The sequence below is a fragment of the Rhinatrema bivittatum genome, chromosome 2 (assembly GCF_901001135.1).
Source record: "Rhinatrema bivittatum chromosome 2, aRhiBiv1.1, whole genome shotgun sequence".
NCBI classification, from domain to species: domain Eukaryota; kingdom Metazoa; phylum Chordata; class Amphibia; order Gymnophiona; family Rhinatrematidae; genus Rhinatrema; species Rhinatrema bivittatum.
The window spans coordinates 514,901,093-514,925,415 of NC_042616.1; the positions used below are offsets into that span (position 1 = coordinate 514,901,093).

The window sequence follows — 24,323 nt, forward strand, 5'->3', positions numbered from 1 at the left end:
GGTAAGTCTTGGGGGGAGATTAAGGAGGGTGAGGGGTTTAAATTTTTATTTAGGGAACCGGTGAACGTATGGACAGACCCTCAACTTATGGGATTCTCCATATGTCCATATTGAACGAAATCGACCCTCACCTTCAACTTATCAACTTATGAACGCAAACTTTTTGTCTGCACATCCCTAGTATTTGATAAACTGTACATGATGCATATGTTTTCAAAAGTGGTAAGCTAGCCTGGGTCCTTTGCTGGAGAAGGGCAATATATAAATTTAAAGTAAAATGTAATCTAATGCAATTTAGTGACATTAATGCTGATGAGCATTGGTTACTGATTGATAGTTCACCATCCTAATAACAAACAGTTATAGTTTTCTGAAACAAACCCTGTTATGTATAAGAGAGAAGCTACAAAGGAAAGATATATTGCAAAGTGGAGACTACAACTAGGGAATATTTTATTTTATTTTTAGATAGAAAACAGAATACTCACACTCAGAGACTAGACAAAATAATACAGGTTAATTCAGAAAATGTGTTGCAAAGCAAAAGCATAGTTGAGGTTTTATTTAAGGGGCAATTGCACACATTTGCACCAGATTTTTCTGTGTGTTCTTTTCATGTGCGATAACATGCAGAACAGAAAATGCAATTTGCATGCATTTTCCTCCCTGGCCAAAACACGACCCCAGCTACACCTCCTCTTAACATGGCTAAAGGTATGAGCATTGTTCTACATCACACTTACTTTTATCCACATTAAGGGAGAGCAGTTTTCAGATGGCCAATTTATGCATGTAAATTGCTATTTACACACATCTATGGCTCTGGAAATTGTTCCCCCTAAGACAGGGAGTGCAGCCAGTAACTACAAGAGTCACGAGGCTACAGCTGTCAACCAGAGTTGCATCAGCATCAGCAGGAGAGCTGCATCGAGATTCCAGTCACTGGGAGAGGAGCTTCAATCAAGACATCATCATCATCATTGTCATTTCACGTGGGCTCGCTAAAAGGGACCCAACATAATCCTGGCTAGAATGAATACACATTAGTAGGCTCATTTTCAAAGCCATTTACCTGGGTAAATCAAATGTATCTGGGTGAATGTGCTCGCTGGGCAGGAAAGGGCATGCCTGGGAAGATGGAGGAGGGCAAGGTTAGGAAAATGGCACACAAAAATTTAGCTGCAGTGTTTTGCATGAAATTGAGGTGCAAAGGCCACAGGTGCATTTTACCCAGTGAGAAACTACCTGAATAGTTTGCCTTCCCTGGGTAAGAAGGACCTGTGAACTTTGCAGCTATGTGGGCTGCTTGAAAAGTAACCCTTAGAAGGGTAAACTTTATAATAAATGAGGGAAAGTAAGGGGTAGATTTTTTTTCAAAGCGCGTTCGCTTACTTTTGTTTGCGCACCAGGCGCAAACAAAAGTACGCTGGATTTTATAAGATACGCGCGTAGCCGCGCGTATCTTCTAAATCCTGGATCGGCTGATTTTGGGCAGCCGGCGCGCGCCGAGCCGCGCAGCCTGTCTCAATTCCCTCCGAGGCCGCTCCGAAATCGGAGCGGCCTCGGAGGGAACTCTCTTTTGCCCTCCCCTCACCTTCCCCTCCCTTCCTCTACCTAACCCACCCCCCCGGCCCTATCTAACCCCCCCCTTACCTTTGTCCGTAGATTTACGCCTGCGAGAAGCAGACGTAAATCAACGCGCGCCAGCGGACTGCTGGCGCGCCGTGCTCCAACCCGGGGGCTGGTCCGAAGGCCTGGATCACGCCCCCGGGCCGGCGCCACGCCCCCGAAATGCCACGCCCCGCCCCCGAAATGCCGCATCATCGGGTCCCGCCCCCGACACGCCCCCTTCCAAAAACCCCGGGACCTACGCACGTCCCGGGGCTCTGCGCGCGCCGGCGGCCTATGGAAAATAGGCGCGCCGGCGCGCAAGGCCCTGCTCGCGTAAATCCGGGTGGATTTACGCAAGCAGGGCTTTTAAAATCCGCCCGTATATGCTTACCTGTTGAAATTGAAGGTTACACTGCAAAAAAAAAAAAAAAAGAATAGAAATGTTATAAAATGTTATAAAGTAGAAAAAATTATAAGAAATAATTATATACCTACCTGTGATTATCCTACTATGGAAAGGATACCAGTAAAAAACAAAAAAAAAACACATGAAATTTATATAAGTGAATTAATATTGGTAAATTGAAGTGATTGTATACAAAAAGTCATAGAAGTGTTTTAATTCATTTACCTAATACTTCTTACAATGAGCAGAGGGAATGTCTGTAAAAAAAAAAAAAAAGATGCAGTTATTATATAATTAATAATTACTAAATTAATAAGTGAACTAAAGTTCAACTAGAGTTATTATTCATGATCACAATCGTAAACACTCTTCCAGTTGAAAAAACAGAAGCCTTTTTGAAACACTGATGTGGTTAGTGACTCTATAAAGTTCCTAAATATATAATGCTAAGTATTGTTAATATTCAATTTAAATTCAATATAACTCCAACCTAACAAAACTGAAGGGTGGGATTGTGGGCATTCATTTTATGTGCAACACTGAAGAGCAGTTATCCTTGTACTTTAGCATCAAATAGTATCATCTTCGAAACTCCTGAAATGTCACTAGGAGCAGGAATGAAGGTTTCTGTGTATTTAGGTGATTTACAATAATAACCAATGGCAGGGCAGCTTTTGAAATGTTTGATAACATCATAGTGTGCTCTGATTGACCTGAAATTTCAATTGAACAGGACTATTTTCATATAGGAAATAAAAAGAAATTTAAAGTGTTGGTGGCATCAAAAGCACCTAAATATGTGAATCAGGGGAGGAAGAAAGGGGATCATTAGCTACTTTGCTATTAGTTACAGAAATATGAACAAAATTGGATGAACAGTTCAGATGTTATTAGGGTGTGGCGGGGGAGTCCAACAAAATAGAAAGACACATACACACAGATATGATCTTATCAGATAAGTTTCTCTAGAAGAAAATAGGCTAAAAACCATACAGTAAATCCAATTCTAAGTATAATTTAAATAGCATCAGTGGCAAATAAAAAAAGGCTCAAGGAATGCCCTACTATTTGTGGCAAAAATTTGAATGAAATCTGATAAACGTTCAAAAGTTAAGGGAAGAGTTATAAACATGATCATACAAGGCCAGTTACCTCGTGGAATAAGATTTCCCAAACATATACTCATGCTCCAAGGACATTCAGGATTTTGGGATATCCACAAAGAATATGAATGAGATTTAAAATTCAAACAATGAGGGGAGGGGGCAACCTGGCAGCCAGTTTAGGTTGGTTATCTGTTGCTCCCACTATCTTTGTCTCCTCTCACGGTTTGAGCTTTCCATCCACTACACAATGGGCCGAATTTTAAAAGGGTTACGCGCATAAGGTACGCACGTAACCCTTTTAAAATGCCTCTGCGTGCCGAGCCTATATTGCATAGGCTTCCGGCAAGCGCAAAGCCCCAGGATGCGCATAAGTCCCGGGGCTTTCTTGGGGTGGGCGTGTCGGGGGTGTGAAGTGGTCGGCGCGTCATCGGGGGGCGTGTCGAGGGGGAGTGACGCGTTCAGCGCGTCATCCGGGGGCGGTGCCGCGGGCATGGTTTCGGCCTGGGGGTGTTCCGGGGGCGTGGCTGCAGCCTCCGGACCAGCCCCCGGACCGGATCATGGAGCGCGGCAGCTGGCCCGGCGCACGCAAAGTTACGCCTGCTTCGAGCAGGCGTAACTTTCGTGACAGAGGTAGGTGGGGTTAGATAGGGCCTGGTGGGGGGGGGGTTAGGTAGGAGAAGGTGGGGGGAGGCAGAAGGAAAGTTCCCTCCCTCGGAGGGAATGGGCAGCGCGCGCAGGGCTCAGCGCACGCAAGTTGCACAAATGTGCACCCCCTTGCGCACGCCGACCCCAGAACAAAAGTACGCGCGCGCGCTATGTTTTAAAATGTACCCCTCTATGTTCTGGAAAATTCTTTCCCTGGACTTCTTGTGCTGGGGGATGGGACATGCAGTTTCCTTTTGGTTGCATCATAGTGGTGGATATTGGTATCTATATAGGGCATGTGTCAGAAAAGCTAAGCTCAGTAGCGACAGCCATGGTGACCCATTTCCTGACCTTCTTCTAGGGCCATGTTTTGGCCTTCCCCCAAAAAAGTGTACAATAATGGGATGGTCTGGCCAGTCCTAATATTTAAAAGAGAGGGCGGGGCTTCCACTTATCTGTGACTGTATTCCCAATTCAGAAGGTGACCGTGACAAAGAAGACAGTGAAGATGGAGACTTCTAATGGACATCTCGTAGCAATTCATCAGATGATTGACTTGAAATTTATATAAGTGAATTAATATTGGTAAATTGAAGTGATTGTATACAAAAAGTCATAGAAGTGTTTTAATTCATTTACCTAATACTTCTTACAATGAGCAGAGGGAATGTCTGTAAAAAAAAAAAAAAAGATGCAGTTATTATATAATTAATAATTACTAAATTAATAAGTGAACTAAAGTTCAACTAGAGTTATTATTCATGATCACAATCGTAAACACTCTTCCAGTTGAAAAAACAGAAGCCTTTTTGAAACACTGATGTGGTTAGTGACTCTATAAAGTTCCTAAATATATAATGCTAAGTATTGTTAATATTCAATTTAAATTCAATATAACTCCAACCTAACAAAACTGAAGGGTGGGATTGTGGGCATTCATTTTATGTGCAACACTGAAGAGCAGTTATCCTTGTACTTTTAGCATCAAATAGTATCATCTTCGAAACTCCTGAAATGTCACTAGGAGCAGGAATGAAGGTTTCTGTGTATTTAGGTGATTTACAATAATAACCAATGGCAGGGCAGCTTTTGAAATGTTTGATAACATCATAGTGTGCTCTGATTGACCTGAAATTTCAATTGAACAGGACTATTTTCATATAGGAAATAAAAAGAAATTTAAAGTGTTGGTGGCATCAAAAGCACCTAAATATGTGAATCAGGGGAGGAAGAAAGGGGATCATTAGCTACTTTGCTATTAGTTACAGAAATATGAACAAAATTGGATGAACAGTTCAGATGTTATTAGGGTGTGGCGGGGGAGTCCAACAAAATAGAAAGACACATACACACAGATATGATCTTATCAGATAAGTTTCTCTAGAAGAAAATAGGCTAAAAACCATACAGTAAATCCAATTCTAAGTATAATTTAAATAGCATCAGTGGCAAATAAAAAAAGGCTCAAGGAATGCCCTACTATTTGTGGCAAAAATTTGAATGAAATCTGATAAACGTTCAAAAGTTAAGGGAAGAGTTATAAACATGATCATACAAGGCCAGTTACCTCGTGGAATAAGATTTCCCAAACATATACTCATGCTCCAAGGACATTCAGGATTTTGGGATATCCACAAAGAATATGAATGAGATTTAAAATTCAAACAATGAGGGGAGGGGGCAACCTGGCAGCCAGTTTAGGTTGGTTATCTGTTGCTCCCACTATCTTTGTCTCCTCTCACGGTTTGAGCTTTCCATCCACTACACAATGGGCCGAATTTTAAAAGGGTTACGCGCATAAGGTACGCACGTAACCCTTTTAAAATGCCTCTGCGTGCCGAGCCTATATTGCATAGGCTTCCGGCGAGCGCAAAGCCCCAGGATGCGCATAAGTCCCGGGGCTTTCTTGGGGTGGGCGTGTCGGGGGTGTGAAGTGGTCGGCGCGTCATCGGGGGGCGTGTCGAGGGGGAGTGACGCGTTCAGCGCGTCATCCGGGGGCGGTGCCGCGGGCATGGTTTCGGCCTGGGGGTGTTCCGGGGGCGTGGCTGCAGCCTCCGGACCAGCCCCCGGACCGGATCATGGAGCGCAGCAGCTGGCCCGGCGCACGCAAAGTTACGCCTGCTTCGAGCAGGCGTAACTTTCGTGACAGAGGTAGGTGGGGTTAGATAGGGCCTGGTGGGGGGGGGGGTAGGTAGGAGAAGGTGGGGGGAGGCAGAAGGAAAGTTCCCTCCCTCGGAGGGAATGGGCAGCGCGCGCAGGGCTCAGCGCACGCAAGTTGCACAAATGTGCACCCCCTTGCGCACGCCGACCCCAGAACAAAAGTACGCGCGCGCGCTATGTTTTAAAATGTACCCCTCTATGTTCTGGAAAATTCTTTCCCTGGACTTCTTGTGCTGGGGGATGGGACATGCAGTTTCCTTTTGGTTGCATCATAGTGGTGGATATTGGTATCTATATAGGGCATGTGTCAGAAAAGCTAAGCTCAGTAGCGACAGCCATGGTGACCCATTTCCTGACCTTCTTCTAGGGCCATGTTTTGGCCTTCCCCCAAAAAAGTGTACAATAATGGGATGGTCTGGCCAGTCCTAATATTTAAAAGAGAGGGCGGGGCTTCCACTTATCTGTGACTGTATTCCCAATTCAGAAGGTGACCGTGACAAAGAAGACAGTGAAGATGGAGACTTCTAATGGACATCTCGTAGCAATTCATCAGATGATTGACTTCTACAACTAATCCCACAATGAAAAAAGAGGGGACAAAGTCCCCACGTAACAGCACTGTGTCAAGGAAGGTTTTCAAAGGCATTGCTGGGCGTTCCGGGGGGGGAGGGGGGTATCTTTCCATAATGTATAATTCACTTAGGTTTTTGTTCTATTTTTATTTAAATATACGAGTTATTGTATGCAAATTTATGGGTTATTTTAAATCTCTGTATGCTGCAATCATTCATTACAATATATATATATGTCTTTCTCTGAACTGTCATGTGTGGTTGTATTTCTGGGGTAGGATAGGGATGGGAGAAAGAGGAAACTGGCAGAGGGAAAACGGGAAGAGTTACTAACATTAGGGGTTGATTTCCAAATATTGTGTGCCTGGCTCTGTTGTTCAAGCACTATTGATATAGAAAACGTTAATAAAGAATTGTCACTGCTTGCAGCGTTACAGTATTTCTTATGTAATCATAGTTTTAGTACTACACCTCCTTTCTTATTCAGAGAGAATTATCTCCATTACAGGAGTCACTACTGCAAGCAACATCAGCAACTGATGAGTCCTCAAGTAGCAAAGACTCTTTCACCAGGGTCAGAAAAGCCACTGCCAATCTGACAAGTGTTGGCTGCTGCAAACCTCCAGAAAGAGGGCTGTCTTGATCAGGCCTAGAGCATGAGCTGCATTTGTCGCAACGTGCAGGTAGTACCTCGCCCATTCCAATGTTGTCATTTAGAGGAGTCAGGCACAGTTCAGTATGAAGCACCAGTGCTTCATACTGAACTGTGCCTGACTCCTCCACAGTTTGGCTATGTTATCATAGCAAAACTGTGGCAGAAACATAATTTGAAATTTCTCTAGACTAAAAACCTAGAGAAAGAGGCAATGATAAATTGGAAGGCAATTTGAGTATGTGTCATTGTCTGTAATCCATCTTGAAGCCATTTGTGGTAAAGTGCAGAATATCAAATACCTATAAATAAATAGAAAAATAATAATAAATTGTTGATTTGAAATTCTGCATGGCAGCTTTAGAAGTCAAAATTGAGGCAACCAAGATTTATGTAGCATTCTTTAAATTATAACTGTGACTCAATAATTTAAAATTTCTTCTTCTGATTCTCACATCTGGTGTAACATTTGCCCGGTTGCAGGAAGCCCCCACAACCAGCTGCACTCATCCCGGACACTGCCAACCTACCCTGATGGCAAGTCTTTCTCCTCAGGGCAGGAATGCTGCTATTGGGCCTCATTCTAGCTGTATCATGCCACCCTGGACTTTATGGGCTCTGCGGCGAGAAACATTGCTGTGACCTCATCTGATGATGTTAGGCCTTGGGGCCATTTAAACATCACTTTCATGGACTTCCAATGCCTCAGCAACAGGTCCTTTTGCTCTTGCAGTGCATGTTGATTCGTTGTTTCTTTGCCTTACCCATTGTCTTCCTACCTTGCTGTTACCTTGTCCGCCCTGCCTTGTTGTTGCCTTGCCTTATCCTGCTTGTGTTTTGGTCCTCAGTGCCTTGTCTTGTCTTGTCTGTCTGTCTTTGTTTGACTCCTGGTTCTTACCCTGGCTACAAATTCTGACTACTCTACTGGACTGCCGCCTGCCCTGAACCCTGCTTGGACCTCAACATCATTTTCTCGCTGCCTGCCCCAACTTTGCCCTGGACCTTGACACTGTTTTCTTGCTGCCTGCCCTGATCTGCCCTCTACCTGACATCATCTGACCGCTCCATACAGGACTTTTGCATTAGCCCTGCTGGCCTTTGGAATCCAAGGGCTCAACCTACGAGAGCGAGTCCACCTGCTGTCGGCATGGGCCTAGTAGGTTCACCTGCTAGGCTGTGTCAACCACACCACAGCCCAAGGGCTCACATCTGTGACATCTGGTATAGAAAAAAAAGTGCTTAGTAATCAATCTTCCTTTTTCCTTTTTCAAATATTCCTGACAACTGACTCCTGGACAAGTCTGAATCTGCTGAATCTTCCATTTCTGCTTCAAACACCTGTGCATGGTGGCAATCACTAGACGTTCCCCAACTGTTGCGTTGTATGTTCATGCAATTGCATCTTGTCTTTTGTAAATGCACCTCTTCTGACCAGTTAGAAGACATTTAAACACAGTTCCCTGCGAAAACCCACTTAAACATGTGGAGACAGAGCTGTGGCCCGACCAGAGTTGGCCAGATAATCAGCCAGCTGACTCTGAAAACTGAATTAGCCGACTAATTTATCCAGCCAACTCAAGTTTTCCACGATCTGCCCATTCTCTGCCCCTGACTTGTCCGGCTAAAAATTTAGCTGGCAAAGTGTCCTTTTTGATATCGTGCTTGTGATTTTCAACAAACTGGTCATATTGTGAAAACAAAAGATGTACAATCCTGCTTAAAACTGTGCTCTCTAGTTGTTTTACAAATATGCATAATTTGATTGTTCAGGCAGGAACGATAAGAACATTTGGAATCAGACTTTTTACAGTGCAAGCAAGATGATTATATGTCCATTTCCAAAGTAGGTTTGCTACAGACATAGTAATATAGGTGAATATCAAATTCTCGCCTGTAATGGTATTTGCATTACATTTACTGGATGGTTTCTAGGGATGTGCAATCATTTCAAAATGAAATGAAAAAGAGTTATTTTTTCATTTTGCTAATGAAACAAAATAGCGTTGCAAACAAAAAAATGTGTTTCATTTTTATTTCATTTCCTTGCCATCAAAGTCTATGGGAGAAGCATTAAGAATGCATTTCTTTTCTAATTAGCCTCAGCCAAGACCCAGTGGAAGATGGGGTAGGAAGCAAGACCAATCACTCACAATCAGTTTTTCAAAACCAGCCTCTCCCGTTTTGCCTGAATGCTATCTTTTTTCAAATGAAATGAAAACGAAAGCTAAGCTATAACAGAATCCATGCTGGGACCCTTGGGTGATTGATTTCAGAGAGTTAACACATAGGTTGTGAAGCTCCTTTCTTCTCAGATATGAGAATTCAAGGAAAAGTGTATAAAAAGTAATTGAGAGAAAGTGTGCTGTCAGCTTATCACAACTTCAGGGCTCTGCGTATTGCTGCTTAGTACTGTGTGCATAGGAGACAGAAAAGGGGCGGCCATAGCTCCCCCATAATGAGGGCTGCCACCGGCAACGACTGCTCCCTTTTCCTAAATTTCCATTGGGCTCCCTATTTACCAAGCATCTCTGGAAGCTGAAAGTGCACTAAAGTGAGCCCTCCCCTGGCTATAGTGCAGAGAGTAAGACCTCTTCCAGCTAAAGAGCTGCAGGAGAGCACAAGAGAATGAGACCTCTGGCTAGAGTGTCGTGCTTACTCGTCCTGCCCCCTCTCTCCTCAAAACAGGCTCTGCTGGTTCAGTTTCTTCCCTTTTCCCTCTCCAACCCCCATCCTGGATAATCTGATGACATCACAGATGAGCTCTCTCTTCTGGAAGGAGAACAAATCACAGCCAGCATTAAAAAAAAAAAAAATAAGCTGGAGCTGCAACTTTATTATCACACTATGACAGGCTGTCAATAGCAGAACAGAAGACAAGGTGAGAGCCATGTTTTATCATCACTAATCATTTTTTGGCTGCAGGGAATCGGGGAAGTTTTCTGCCCTGCTAGTCAGGACTTTGTGTAAGTTGGATGGGCTGATCTTAGAGAAGGGCAGTGCAGAGGGCCAGAGACAGATGAAATGGGGGACTGTGAGCGCCTAAGAAGGGAAAGTACGTGTAAAGGGGCTGGTGCAGGCTGATTAAGGGCTGGCAACAAGAGCAGGAACTTTACATAATGATGCTTTAGTACCCTTAGTTGGGTAGTACAGAGGAGGGGATAGTCACCATGACGGTAACTTTGATACTGGTACGTGGGCGTACATTTAGGCAAGTAGGCTAGCTTGTACCAAAGGATACGTCCATTTTACAACATACGCATATATATGCGAGCATGGTATCAAATGGGCTGTAGGTGCCATTGTGAGTACAATTTTATATGGACGTGTGCATGTGTGCGCAAATGCCGCCTCTACTGCATAAGTGGGGAGATTTTGGAAGACATTCGCACGACGCAACATCTACCAGTTTCCCCATTTCATTCCCAGTTTGATCAGTAAGGGATATGACGTCCTAAGTCCCTCTAGTTAATTAGCCTCCCTTTTACCCTGTCAGCCCCTACCCTTAAAATCCCGCTGACTAACCTGTTTTTTTTTGTTGTTGTTGTTTTAGGACTTAAATGCCATCCAATGCAGAAGTAAAGTTACACAGTAGGGGACCCTAGTATGCACTTGGGTGTGTACTCGCTGGTTTCATTCATAAGTCCAGAAATGCTCATGCCCTGCCCATACCACACCCATGCTACCCATTTTTCAGGAAAAATATTTTGTGCATGTACCAGGAGATATGCACATATGTGGATGTCTTGTAAAATCCATGCAGAACGTGCTGGCCCTACTTCTGTGCATATCTCCCAGTTTTAGGGCACGCTAGGCTTTTAAAATTCACCTATATGTGAGCAGATGAGCAGCAGAATAAGCATTGTGTGTGTGTGTGTGTGTGTGTGTGTGTGTGCGTGTGTGTGTGTCAGAGTATCGGGGAAAGTTTGTCTGTGTTTGAGAGAGTGAGAGAGTATGTCAGTGCCTGAGCATCTCAGAAAGTGTGCATGACTGAGAGAATGTGAACATGTGTCAGTTTCTGAGACAGCACAACTGTGTGTGTGTATATGAGTTACCCCTCTTTCCCCACCAATTTTAGGATCACCAGTTATGCTGACAAAGCCGTGCAACAATATGGTTTTAGCTACTTTTTACCAATCTGGTTTCTAGTTTACTAGTATTTTATTGGTAGGTCTAGGAATGACAAAGAATGACATTAATCATAATCATAAACTAAGAAATTGGCAGTGGGGTGAAGTTGGGGTGGAACTAGGGGAGGAACTTGGTTGGCCCCCCAACCAAAAAGGCGTTCTGCTGCCCCTGGTACTGTGCACTGTGCACTAGGGTTATGCAGCCCAAAATATAGTTTTTAAATTTTTTTTGTCTTTTTTTTCCATTTTGTTTTGTTTTAATGTGCACTAGATCCCATTTAGTGCACACAATTCCAATTTAGCATGCACTAAGTTGTTTAGTGCACAATAAATTGAAACAAAACAAAAAATAAAAATGACAGGATATTCCAACTATGCAGTGATATTAAAAGCTGAAAGCTATTCATTTTAGAATGATATATCAGCAGGGATGAGACTTGGCACAGTCACTGTCAGACTACTGTAGTGTGTGTCTTTAGGAAAGGTATGCCATCTCATAGAGATTGTCTTATTTTTCAGTGTGTGATCTGTACTGTGTCAACTTGCTCTTTCTCTCCATGCAAAGCTAGTGTTGTGATATTCAGAACAGTGGTAGACAGAATCTGAGTTAGCGAATACATAATCAACAGTAAACTGCCGTTTCAGAAGGAAAGTCACAGGAAAGAGGAAATCCCTTTCCCAAGCTGACCCTCCTCAAGCTCAGTGAGGCTGTAAGCCAGCAGCCCCCGCTCTCTTGTCAGTGGTAAGCCACCATGGAGCAGATGGGGTGGTGCTCCACATCACTGTCCTGGGGTAAGAGGTAAATAGCATCGAAGGTGGTGATATGGTGCAAAGCCCCTGCAAGTTGTTGAGAACATTGGATTTAAGCGAATACTCCACTTTTTAATTCCCATTTACAAAGTGCTTTCCAGGACAACATTTACTAGATAGGTGATGTCCAACATAGCCCCTCAAGACTGCCTGGATGTGGGTGTGGCTGGCCAATGTAGAGGGGAGCAGCATACATTTCACTAAGGATTTGCATATAGATATTTTTTCATTTTGATTTTGTTTCAAGTGGTCTTTTTTTTGGGGGGGGGGGGGTAGGTTTTGTTAGGACATTTTGTTTTTCACATGTTTCATATCAGTGCACACTATTTGTCATTGTTGCACACTAATTGCAAATAGTGTGCAATTTCTCTATTTGTGATAGTGCACACTAATGGTAAATAGTGTGCATTATTGGCAAATAGTGTGCACTAAAACGAAACTTGGAAAAAAATGTCTTCAAATTTTCACTCATTTTGCTTTACAAATGAAATGAGACAGTTTCATTGAAATTGTTTATTTTGTTAAAAATGAAAGCACATCCCTATATTTCATCAGGAACATCTGGACTAGCCAAAATATTACACATTTCTATCTCTCCTTGGTGGCACACTGTTGGCAGCTAGACAAGGCAAGGTTTGGCAGTAGCTCTTGTGAGGCCATACCAGTAGGTTAAAGGTGGGCTGTTCTACATAACCCAGGTAATGGATAAAAGACATACCTCAGCCCATATCTTAGAGGCAATCAGGGGGATAATGGAGGTCTGACTAAGCTGAAGAGACTGGAATATTCCTGTTTTTTCATTATAAATGGTGGCAGAAACATGATCAGGACAATGGTTGATGACGCTGCAAAGAAATCCAATGCTTTGCACATTTAGGGCCTATTTTTATAAGCATTTACACAAATAAAACTAGGTTTTACAAGTGTAACTGCACTTTACTTGTGCAAATGGGCTTTTGGAAATTGCTACAATGCATTCCATTGAATTGTACATTGGATTTATCCACATAAGTGCACTTTACATGTGTAAATGGCTTTTGAAAATTGCTACAATAAAATGTTACATTTACACATGTAATTCCTTTGAAAATTCACCTGTTACTGTACCTAGTAGTTAAGGATGCCATTAAGCTGGGAGACAAAGAAGGCAGCAGCTTTATCCTGCGGAATCTGATAGAGAGGTACAGGAAATTTGTGGGGCATTTTAAGTAGAGCATAAAAGGTGGACAGCAGCTACAGCAGAAATGGGGTTGCCCCTGAATCACTTTATTCAGGATGTGGACACCAGTGGATTTCCACCTACCTCATGACGCAGAGGTTAGTGGAGCAACAGACATTCCTTCATACATTTTCTATCGAGGTCAACGTAGGTTTGGACCCCCTTCAGGGTGTCAGGCCTGGTTACATATATCCTAAAGCCCTCCAGCAATGCCATGGAAGCCCTACATTCAACAACATAACTTGTTAAATGATATTAATGAAATGACACTAAGTGGCAAACTAAATGAAATAAAAACGTGAAATGAATGATTTTTCTATGCACAACCCTAACGGTTTTCTGCATTCAAATTTTGCTGTTGATCACATTGTGTGTTGCTATGCAGAATGTTACATTACATTGTGCACATGAATACATATTATTATGTTGCACTAAATGTAGATTGCACACACAGGTGAACAATGGTCCATTGCCTGTGTGTTGGTATAAAAAAATGTTGTGTTTTGTTTTGGTCCTGGTTTTACAAAAACTCAGTTGGATTGGTTTTCATTAAAAAAAAAAATGAAGATAATATGCAGACTTTCTCGTTTGCTTTTTTGATGCATTCATTTTCTCCTGCACCTTTGGGCTTCCAGCTTAATAGGAAGCAAGGCTAGGATCTGGCACCCTGATCCTTCATTAGCAGCTACCTGAAGCTTTGATTTCCTTATTTTTTAGCTTATCTTCTAAAAGGAAAAATGTTTATCATTATCATTAGCTTAGATATGACAGAGACATTTAAATACCTCCAAAGTATCAATGCACAGTAGGCATTGAACAGTCTCCCTGTGAAAATGGTGGAGATAAGGACAGTATCTGAATTCAAAAAAGCATGGAATAGGTACAGAGGATCTCTGAAGGAGTGGTAGGGATTGAAGAACAGTATGACTTGACTGGTGCAGATGGGCAGCCATATGGTCTTATTCTGCCATCATGTTTCATTGTTTCTAACATCATCATCAACATCAATTTATTTCATCATCATCTAGCATTGCTCAAAGTGTGATACAGCAAGTTAAGGTCCACATTCAAGGACAAACCCATAAGGCACAGTAGATAACAGCTAGGTTCAGAGTGTAATTATCAAGCAGGTTGCATAGGCTAAACTCTGTGAGTACTTTTAGCCGTAGATTTTAGGCCTAAGTTTCAACGCTGATTTTTTGCACATAAATCCACTTTGAAAATGTGTGGGTGTGCGTGAGAACAGATCTGGCACATACACACAAAGCTGCACCTGTTCGGGAGCAGGTGTAACTTTGTGCACGCATATTTATGCACACACACATACCAGAAAATAGGCTCCATTAATTCTGTGTGGAATTTGTTCCTTTAACATCCACTCTCAAATAACTCAGTGCAGTCATTGTAGCAAAAGTCCTCAGCCTATTGCCATGTACTAAGGTTTTTTTTTTCAAAACCCTGCAATCAAGGGCCCTAAAGCCCATTATTAGGTATCACCATTGCATGATGACGCTGGCTTCTCCCATCCAGCAGCTATGAACGCTGCCTGCCCAGCATTCCCAGCCCTAGCTATCCCAGGCAGTGGAAGACCTGAACCAAGAATGAAACCCATGTCCCTCTGCAGGCAAGGTGCAACACTGCCAGCCTAGATCTTATCTTATAATTGTCAAAAAAAAGCTATAAACTTGGACTTTTGCATCTCTTTTTGCATGTTATAAAATTGGCGGGCCACTTGCACATGTGCGCCAGATTTTGTAATCTGCACACACACATGGGGGGGGGGGGGGTGTGGATTTTAGCTAGGTTTGTGCAGCAACACATTTTAAGCTTTACCCAGTTCCCTCCCAGTCCGCTCCAATTAAGGAATGGACTGAGAGGGAACTTCCCTACCTCCTACCCTAGCCTCCCTTCCCCTTCCCCTCTCCTCCCCACCCCCTAAACCTAATCTCCCGTACCTTTTTTGTTGTTGTTTATGTTGCTGCTTCTCCGGAGTAGAAGCAACTTGCGAGGGCCGGCCGACTGCCGGTGCGCACCCCCCCCCCCGGCACAGCGGCAAATGGGCGCCTCTAGCCCAGCCTCTCCCTGCCCACAGACCACCCCTCTCCGCCTTCTGGACTGCCCCCTTTTCAGGCCCCGGCACTTAATCACGTACCAGGGTTTACGCCCATGGCTGGGCCCATTTGAAAATAGGCCCGGCTCATGTAAGGTCCGGGATTTTCGCACACCGGGGTTTTAAAATATATTCTAGAGTTGCAAACTACCAGTGGACTTTGCATCAGTTCTCAAAGGGAAAATGTGAGCATGCTTTCTCTTTGAAAATTGCCTAGGGATTCTAATACCTGCATAGATTGTATCTCCTATTTCTGTGAGTATCTTTTCCATGAAAAATAATGTGCCTAGTAGTTTTGAAAATGGAAAACTATGTTTATTGTTACATTCCCCAACCTTACCTTGCCCCCAAGACCACCTACTTTTTACCCCTGGGTTTGTAACAATACAGGAAAGAAACACAACTGTTCTTAATACATAACAAGCTTGAAATAAGTGAGATTATTTTTGTTTCCTTCTACTACCCAAGAAAGAGATCTAGGTGTCATAGTGGATAACACATTGAAATTGATGGTTCAGTGTGCTGCGGCAGTCAAAAAAGCAAACAGAATGTTGGGAACTATTAGAAAGGGAATGGTGAATAAAACGGAAAATGTCATAATGCCTCTATATCGCTCCATGGTGAGACCGCACCTTGAATACCGTGTACAATTCTGGTCGCCGCATCTCAAAAAAGATATAATTGCGATGGAGAAGGTACAGAGAAGGGCAACCGAAATGATAAAGGGGATGGAACAGCTTCCCTATGAGGAAAGACTAAAGAGGTTAGGACTTTTCAGCTTGGAGAAGAAACGGCTGAGGGGGGATATGTTAGAGGTATTTAAAATCATGAGAGGTCTAGAACTGGTAGATGTGAATCGGTTATTTACTTTTTCGGATAATAGAAAGACTAGGGGGCACTCCATGAAGTTAGCATGTGGCACATTTAAAACTAATCAGAGAAAGTTCTTTTTCACTCAACGCACAATTAAACTCTGGAATTTGTTGCCAGAGGATGTGGTTAGTGCAGTTAGTATAGCTGTGTTTAAAAAAGGATTGGATACGTTCTTGGATGAGAAGTCCATTACCTGCTATTAAGTTGACTTATATAATAACCACTGCTATTATTAGCAACGGTAACATGGATTAGACTTAGTTTTTGGGTACTTGCCAGGTTCTTATGGCCTGGATTGGCCACTGTTGGAAACAGGATGCTGGGCTTGATGGACCCTTGGTCTGACCCAGTATGGCATATTCTTATGTTCTTATATTCTTAAGATTCTATACCACTATATGTTAGCACTATATGCCATTGGAGAAGCATCTCATTTGAGATGCCTTTTGAGTCAGCCAGATTAACTGTTACTTTAACATTTCATAGTCAACAGTAGTTTTCTGGCCTTAATACTGATAGTGTCATGTTGCCTGGAGGTTCTTTTATGAGGGATGTTCACAGAAGAAATTTTCATTTTGGTTTGTTCATTCATTTCAAATACTCCCAAAATTTGTTTTGTTTGTTCCAAACAAAATAAAAGATTTTTGTTCAGTTCATGTGTTCAATAATTTCCCATTAAAGTCAATAGGGAAGAAATGCATCCTATTTGTGGCTCCCAAACTGGGTTTGTTTGTTTTTTTAAATGAATTCTAAAAAAATGTGTGGGAAAAAGGGGGAAAAGAACTCAGATACCAAGAGTGTGTCAAATTGACACCATAAATGGCATGAATAGTCCAAGGCATGATGGAAGGGTAAAGTAGCCCAAAAAGAGGCAGCCATACCCAAAGGCAGCATGAGAGGAGGAAAGCAGCAGCATAAGTGGCAACCCCCCCCCCCCCACCCCCCCAAAAAAAAAACCCCAAGTCTCTAAAAGAGGAATAAAGGGCACCAAGAATAGTGGAATGAAGACCCCAATGCAAAACAGCACCAAGAGTGGCATGAACAGGCCAGGGCACCATGAAAAGGGAATGAAGCCCCAAAAATGGCAGAACCCACCACCCCCAAAGCACCTATAGAGGGTCAAAGCAGCACCAACAATGGCATGAAGACACTAAGCCATCATGAGAAGCGAAAAGCAGCCAGTCTTAGTGGAAGAACCCTAAAGGCTCCAAATAAAGGAAAGGGTCTCCTCTACCTGCTCAATGGAAAATAGCACACTAGAAATGAGCCCCCCTCATTTTCTCCAAAGTAACAAGCTCTTCTGTCTCCTCTGATTCTGAGAAGCCTGGACATGATTCCTCTGTATCAATCGTTTCTTCCAGGATCTGCTGTAGTCTCTTTTAGGGAAGGGCATTCGGGAGAAATAAAATAGGAAATGACTACAAAGTGTCCTATTTCTTTTTGGGTCATTTTCAAAATGATAAATTTCAATTCCGACAAAAATTCATCACAATCTTGCTTTGTTTCAAAAACAAAAAAATAAATAAATAAATAAAATCATCTATCAGGCCTAGGCCTAGTTCTAAGGTTGGGGGCCTCGCCTAGGCAATAACCTGAGATACAAAGCAAGGGCCATGACTTAAGCCCAAGTGCAACACTGGTGCTTCAGCCTAGGTCTGAGGCTGGGGCCTCGCATAGGCATAGGCCACAGTCCAATGCAAAACAGATACACACGGTAGCAAAGTATGTGACTGTACAAGAAACAGCAGAGCTAGCGCCCACCACCATGTTTACTTCTTCTAGTCTCAGTCTTCACAGTGTTTTCTCTTTTCTCAATTTTAACTCAGCTACCATCAGAGCTAAAAATATACATAACCACCCATCCTATTCTGCAGCCCAGACACAAGTGAGATAAAATGGTGCCTGGCTCAAATGTACTTTCACGTTGAACTTGATTAAAAAAAAAAAAAAAGAGGCAGCTATTATCAATCCATGGAGATGCCAGCCAGAATAGGCCGGTTAAAAAATGTTTCACCTTGATTGGTCCTGCTTCAATTCTTGCTGCCCTAGCACTGGTCAATCTAGGGTCAAGTGTGGCATTACTCATGGCTAAGCACTATGCTTCGTGTGCTAGCTGATTTGAGAAGAAAGAAATCCCTGCAGTTTTGCTTGTCTTTAAGGGAAATGAAAACAAATGAAAATGAAAATTTTCATTGGCTTTTTTGGGGCACTGGCCACTAATATTCATTTTCCAAAATCAAAAATGAATCCTCCTGATATCAGATGTGATCTGTTTTGGAAGCAGAGAACACCAGGCACCAGAATCTTTCATGCTATAATACAACAGAGTTTTCTGTTTGGGCTTAATTAGGTAAAAATGTGGAGATTAAAGAATCACCGTGGCTAAAACAGAAAACTATTTCTGTTCAAAAGCCACTGAGGCTACACACAGTAATTGCATTATTAAATTAGATGCTGCCTTTGCAAACCATTAATATGCTTGTGTCATGCAATGCAGCCAATATGAAGAATTTACAGATGTGAAGAAAAGCTCTCTCACCCTCTGGGATGCTGAACTATGGAACCTTCAAAGGTTGGTGCTCCCTGCAGGCTTTCCAAGAAAAATGATCATCAATTTCTTGAGCTTTGGGAAAATGAAAAGGTGCCTCTGCATGAAACCCAGTTTGTATACAAGGCGCATCCTTAATATACATGTTGGCAAAGTTATTTATTTCAACTTAAAGACTGGACTTCTGCTGCTACATTGTACAGGATGTTGATTTCTCTATTCTTTTCCCATTCTCTTCTTGTTTCCCCCTTGTAGTAAACTTAAGGGCCCAATAGTGATTTTCTGCCTTTTTTTTTTTTAACTTGCATCCTCTCATTGGGAAAAAATGGAAGGTGGAGACTACAACTGGACCAAACCCCAAATCTGTTTTATTTAGAAAATGACCTCTGAAAGGGCCTATCTGTTAAAGGAAAAGTGTGTTACCATGAACACATGTGCTAATTTGTGTCAAAATGTATTTACTGAAAACATTCAGTAATCAACATCCATCTGTGTTACTAACAGGACATTAATACCCCTCCAAGGGCTGCATTAAAAATACTGCAATTGTATGAAAATTTAATGTGAAGGATAATTTAAATATGCAATATACCATGATAATGAATGTATTACTTATTACTATTATATTTGCTAGGTTGAGTTAAATTTAGCTCATCTGCACAGCAGTGGTAAGTTTAAGTTCGCCTTTAGAGATGAGGTTAACTGCTAGCACACTTTGGGGCAGATTTTCAAAAGGTTACGCGCGTAACCCCTGAAAAGCTGCCCCAACCTGCCCCAGCGCGCACCAAGCCTATCTTGCAAAGGCTCGGTGGCGCGCACAAGCCCCGGGACGCGCATATGTCCCGGGGCTTAGAAAAAGGGGCGTTCCGGGGATGGGGCCGGGGGCAGGGCGCAGGCCCGCGGGGGAATTCGGGGGGCAGGGCTGAGGCCTCCGGAACAGCCGCCATGCTGAGAGACCGCGCGTTACGCCTGCCCAGATGCAGGTGTAAATTCTCAAATAAGGGTGGGGGGATTTAGGTAGAGCTGGGGGGTAGGTTAGATAGGGGAAGGGAGGGGAAGGTGGGGGGAGGCGGTAGGAAAGTTCCCTCCGAGGCTGCTCCGATTTCAGAGCGGCCTCGGAGGGAACGGAGGCAGGCTGTGCAGCTCGGCGTGTGCAATTTGCACAATTGTGCACACCCTTGCATGCGCCGACCCTGGATTTTATAACATGTGCGCGGCAGCCCGCGCGTAGATTGTAAAATCTGCCCCAGTATGTGTGTGTGTGTGTGGGGGGGGGGGGGGGGTCAGCACTCTAGCAAATAGCTTATAGAGGAAAGCATTGTGTTTCTTACGCTTTCATCCAGCAGATACCTCTTAAGAGAAGAACTCCTCCCCCTATCTCTAAGTGAAGCCCAACCCTGCTTCCTTCTGAAGTATCAGAGCTCCCCCCACCAACTCCTTCATGAGGATCAGGGAAGAGGCAGGTGGAGGAGGAGAAGAGTGGCCTACCTTGCTTTTGCCTTTTCACCCATCCTCCCTTAATAGTAGCTTTACAGTCTCATCAATTGACTCGCGTGTTGCAGGGTGGCATCACTTCCACTTAGCAGCATAAGTGAGATAGGATGCTTTTCTCCTCTTCTTTCCCCCCATTTTCCTTATCCTGAGAAGGGGGTGGATGTCGGGGGCTCCAATAATTTGGAAGGATGCGTTATGAACTTGAAGAACTTCCACAGATGGGAGATGAAGAAGGTTAACTTGGGCTTCACTTGGGGTTAGGGACAGAATCAACTGGATTCTGGGGGAGTGGCCCCTGCATTGATCCCCCCTCCCTCTTTTGCCCAGTCTGATCCCCTGCAGCTCATACTAACTGAACCCACATCTCTGTGCTGGTTAACATGGGCTTCAGGGAGCCACTCACATCACAGCTTTCCTTCATCCAGTCTACAAATCCTCTCCATGTATCACACAGAAAAAAGAGAGGTTAATATTCAGGCAACAGGGACTTATCCACACCAACCAGTAGATTTGAACATCCTACTGTACTGACCAGGTCTGATTTATCAGGATAATCCAAATAAAAAACTTACCCAGATAAATTGGAGGTTTTCTGGGGGCATTTTTCAGGTGGGCCAAATTTAGCCAGAAACTCACCCAGAAACTTTGATATGAGTTATCTGGATACATTATACAGATAAGAATGATCATGCCCATGAGTTAGCCCTAGAGTCATCCAGACAAGCTTATCTGGATAACATCTGGATATATTGCTGAATATCTAGTATAAGTTATCTGAATAACTTACCAGGACTGCCTGAAAATGAAAATCAATTTCAGAGGAATTTGCAGTATAGAAGTGGCTAGTGGTCCATTCACTCTTTCTTCCTGCCATCTAAGTAATTTTAATTAGGAAATAAATATCAGACTATAATTGCTATTAATTCAAACATATGGACCATTTGATTGTAATGCACTGTGTAATCACTCTATAAAAAGATACTTTGCTTGTGACTACATGAACTGAAGGAAAAGGCATGACCATCATCATATAGTTGAAATGACGCAACTAATTTGCAGGCCCACTAATTTTTGAACTTTTTATACCACTGTAAAAGGGGCCACTAGAAATTCAGGGTAAGGTTTGTGGGGGAGGGTGTGTTCTGGGGGGCAATTTTACATGTACAGTCATACGCATGAAGAGCACAGTTACCATCAGTGAAGATTTAATGTGATTTGGAGAGATGAAAAGTGAAAGAAGAGTAGATATGTTCCATGTTCTCTCTACCTAGCTTGATTGCAGCTAGTTAGCGAGTGCATCAAGCAAGGTAGAGGCAACATGGTACAATTCTGGTCGCCGCATCTCAAAAAAGATATAATTGTGATGGAGAATGTACAGAGAAGGGCGACCAAAATGATAAGGGGAATGGAACAGCTCCCCTGTGAGGAAAGACTAAAGAGGTTAGGACTTTTCAACTTGAAAAGAGACGGCTGAGGGGGGATATGATAGAGGTGTTTAAAATCATGAGAGGTCTAGAACGGGTAGATGTGAATCGGTTATTTACTCTTTCGGATAATAGAAAGACTAGGGGGCACTCCATGAAGTTAGCATGTGGCACATTTAAAACTAATCGGAGAAAGTTCTTTTTTACTCAATGCACAATTAAACTCTGGAATTTGTTGCCAGAGGATGTGGTTAGTGCAGTTAGTGTAGCTGGGTTTAAAAAAGGTTTGGATAAGTTGTTGAAGGAGAAGTCCATTACCTGCTATTAATTAAGTTGACCTATATAATAACCACCGCTATTATTAGCAACAGTAACATGGACTAGACTTAGTTTTTGGGTACTTGCCAGGTTCTTATGGCCTGGATTGGCCACTGTTGGAAGCAGGATGCTGGGCTTTATGGACCCTTGGTCTGACCCAGTATGGCATGTTCTTATGTTCTTACTCTTCTTTCACCTTTCATCCCTCCAAATCACATTAAATCTTCACTGATGGCGACCGTGCTGGTCGAACGTATGACTGTGCATGTTAAGCTGCTCCCCAAAACCCAAATCATTCCCCCCAAACTCCACTCCGAGTTATTGGTGCCCCCTCTTACAGTGGTATAGATAGCTAACTTTTTGGTGAGACTCTGCAGAGGCTTTCTCTGTCTCTCTCTCTCAGCATGCCATGGACTTCTCAGCCTGCAATGTGAAAATAACAAAAGTTGCAATAAATTTAATACACATTGCAGTAAAATACCTATGTAAAGCAATACCAGAAAATTGCCCTGCACTATTTTTCCTATATTTATAGCAAAATGATGATTCTAGGCTTTTATTTTTAATAATTGATTTTCAGTTGAACAAACATCATTAAGATACTTTAATACCTGGTTGTTCATTCATTTCTGAAGGTGTATCACCGTTTAGAGTGGTTAGGACCATCTTTTTACTTAGGGTCATATTTTTTCAAGAGCATTCCCATAGACAAAGTAGGGTAAATTTTAGGGATGTGCTTGCATTTAAAATGAAATAGGAAATTTTAACTCGAAAATGGTATCAACCTTAGGTCAGCCAGTGCCATTTTGGCATTCAGCACCAATAGGCCATGAACGATGCTGGATTGCTCCTGCCCCCTTTGGACCTCACAGCTGTGGGTTAAAATGCAGGGAAGGGATGGAAGAGGTGGCCAGGGCAGGGGAAGGGGAGGGGGGAAGAGTTTGAAAGATGGAAGAATGCTCAGGAGATTTGGTTGTTTTTTTTTAATTTTGCCTTTAGTGTGTTTGTAAAACAATGTGCACTAATAGAAGGACCAGGGGGCACGCCATGACGTTAGCAAGTAACTCATTTAAAACAAATCGAAGAAAATTATTTTTCACTCAGCGTATAATTAATCTCTGGAATTCATTGCCAGAGGATGTGGTTATAGCAGTTAGTGTAACTGGTTTTAAAAAAGGTTTGGATAAGTTCCTAGAGGAAAAATCCATAAACTGCTATTACGGTAACTAATAAGCAAAAATAGCTTGTGATTTATCTAATGTTTGGATACTTGCCAAGTACATGTGACTTGGATTGGCCACTGTTGCAAACAGGATGCTGGGCTTGATGGACCCTTAGTCTGACCCAGCATGGCATATCTTATGTTCTTATGTTAAAAAAATAAAAGACATTTTAAAAAACCCACAAAAAAATCCCCCCTCTATCAATGAACTAAATACTAAATTAAACCAAAAATCTCCTTTGAACACCCTTAGTCAATTTTCTATAGAGTATTAGCTGTAATGTGCACGTGTACTTTTCAATTTTTACAAAGATAGCCAATTCTCATACACATGGTAGCTAGTGCATATATTGTCTATGAATATTGATTTGTCACATGGCAAGAACACGTCACAAAATGGAGGACAAAAACAAATCCAGATTGGAATAATAATGATTCTTTCCATGTACTTCTTATTCATACAACTTCTTAAGACCATCATACTAGGCAGTCCCAACTGAATCCTCCTTCAAATTGCCTTATAAATAATCATGTGGATATCACTTTGTCTGATTTTTTGCTTTTTCAGCTACTGCAATTAAAATGGTACACATTTCTCTTCTAGCAGTCTTCTTCCATTAATATTCACAACTGCTCTTCTCAACAATGCTCCCTGACACAGGTCTGTGTTTTGTAATAGGATCTGCATCAAGGGGATTCACTGATTGCAAGTAGTCTTGTATTCACTGCTCTACTAAACTACGCTGACAGCTTCACTCTTCTTCCATGGTGGAATTCCATTTCTGCCTGATAGTGTCTCGAGCCTGTTTTGGCACCCAAACTATCACTGGAAGATAGGGCATACTGGAATCAAGTGCATATATTTGAAAAGTGTCAAATTATCAGTTTACAAATATTTGTATACCATCCTTCCATGGATATCAGAGTGGTTTACAAAATAATCAGGGCATAAAGTACATGCAAAAGTGGCATGCCTACTACGTGCATCCATTTTTTTAATTGAAATGCACATAAATATTTTTCAGC

The 24,323-nt window shown here is 42.5% G+C and overlaps 1 long non-coding RNA gene across 1 annotated transcript in view; it reads right to left on the minus strand.

Moving 5' to 3' along the window:
• Positions 1 to 24,323, minus strand: part of LOC115086195 — a 238,143-nt gene that overhangs the window by 9,834 nt on the left and 203,986 nt on the right. Inside the window, exons 3-6 of the long non-coding RNA XR_003855142.1 lie at positions 4,408 to 4,439; positions 2,243 to 2,274; positions 2,003 to 2,023; positions 1,073 to 1,128 (exon numbers count right to left, since the gene is read on the minus strand). This is a non-coding gene — a long non-coding RNA (uncharacterized LOC115086195). The remainder of the gene's footprint in view (positions 1 to 1,072; positions 1,129 to 2,002; positions 2,024 to 2,242; positions 2,275 to 4,407; positions 4,440 to 24,323) is intronic.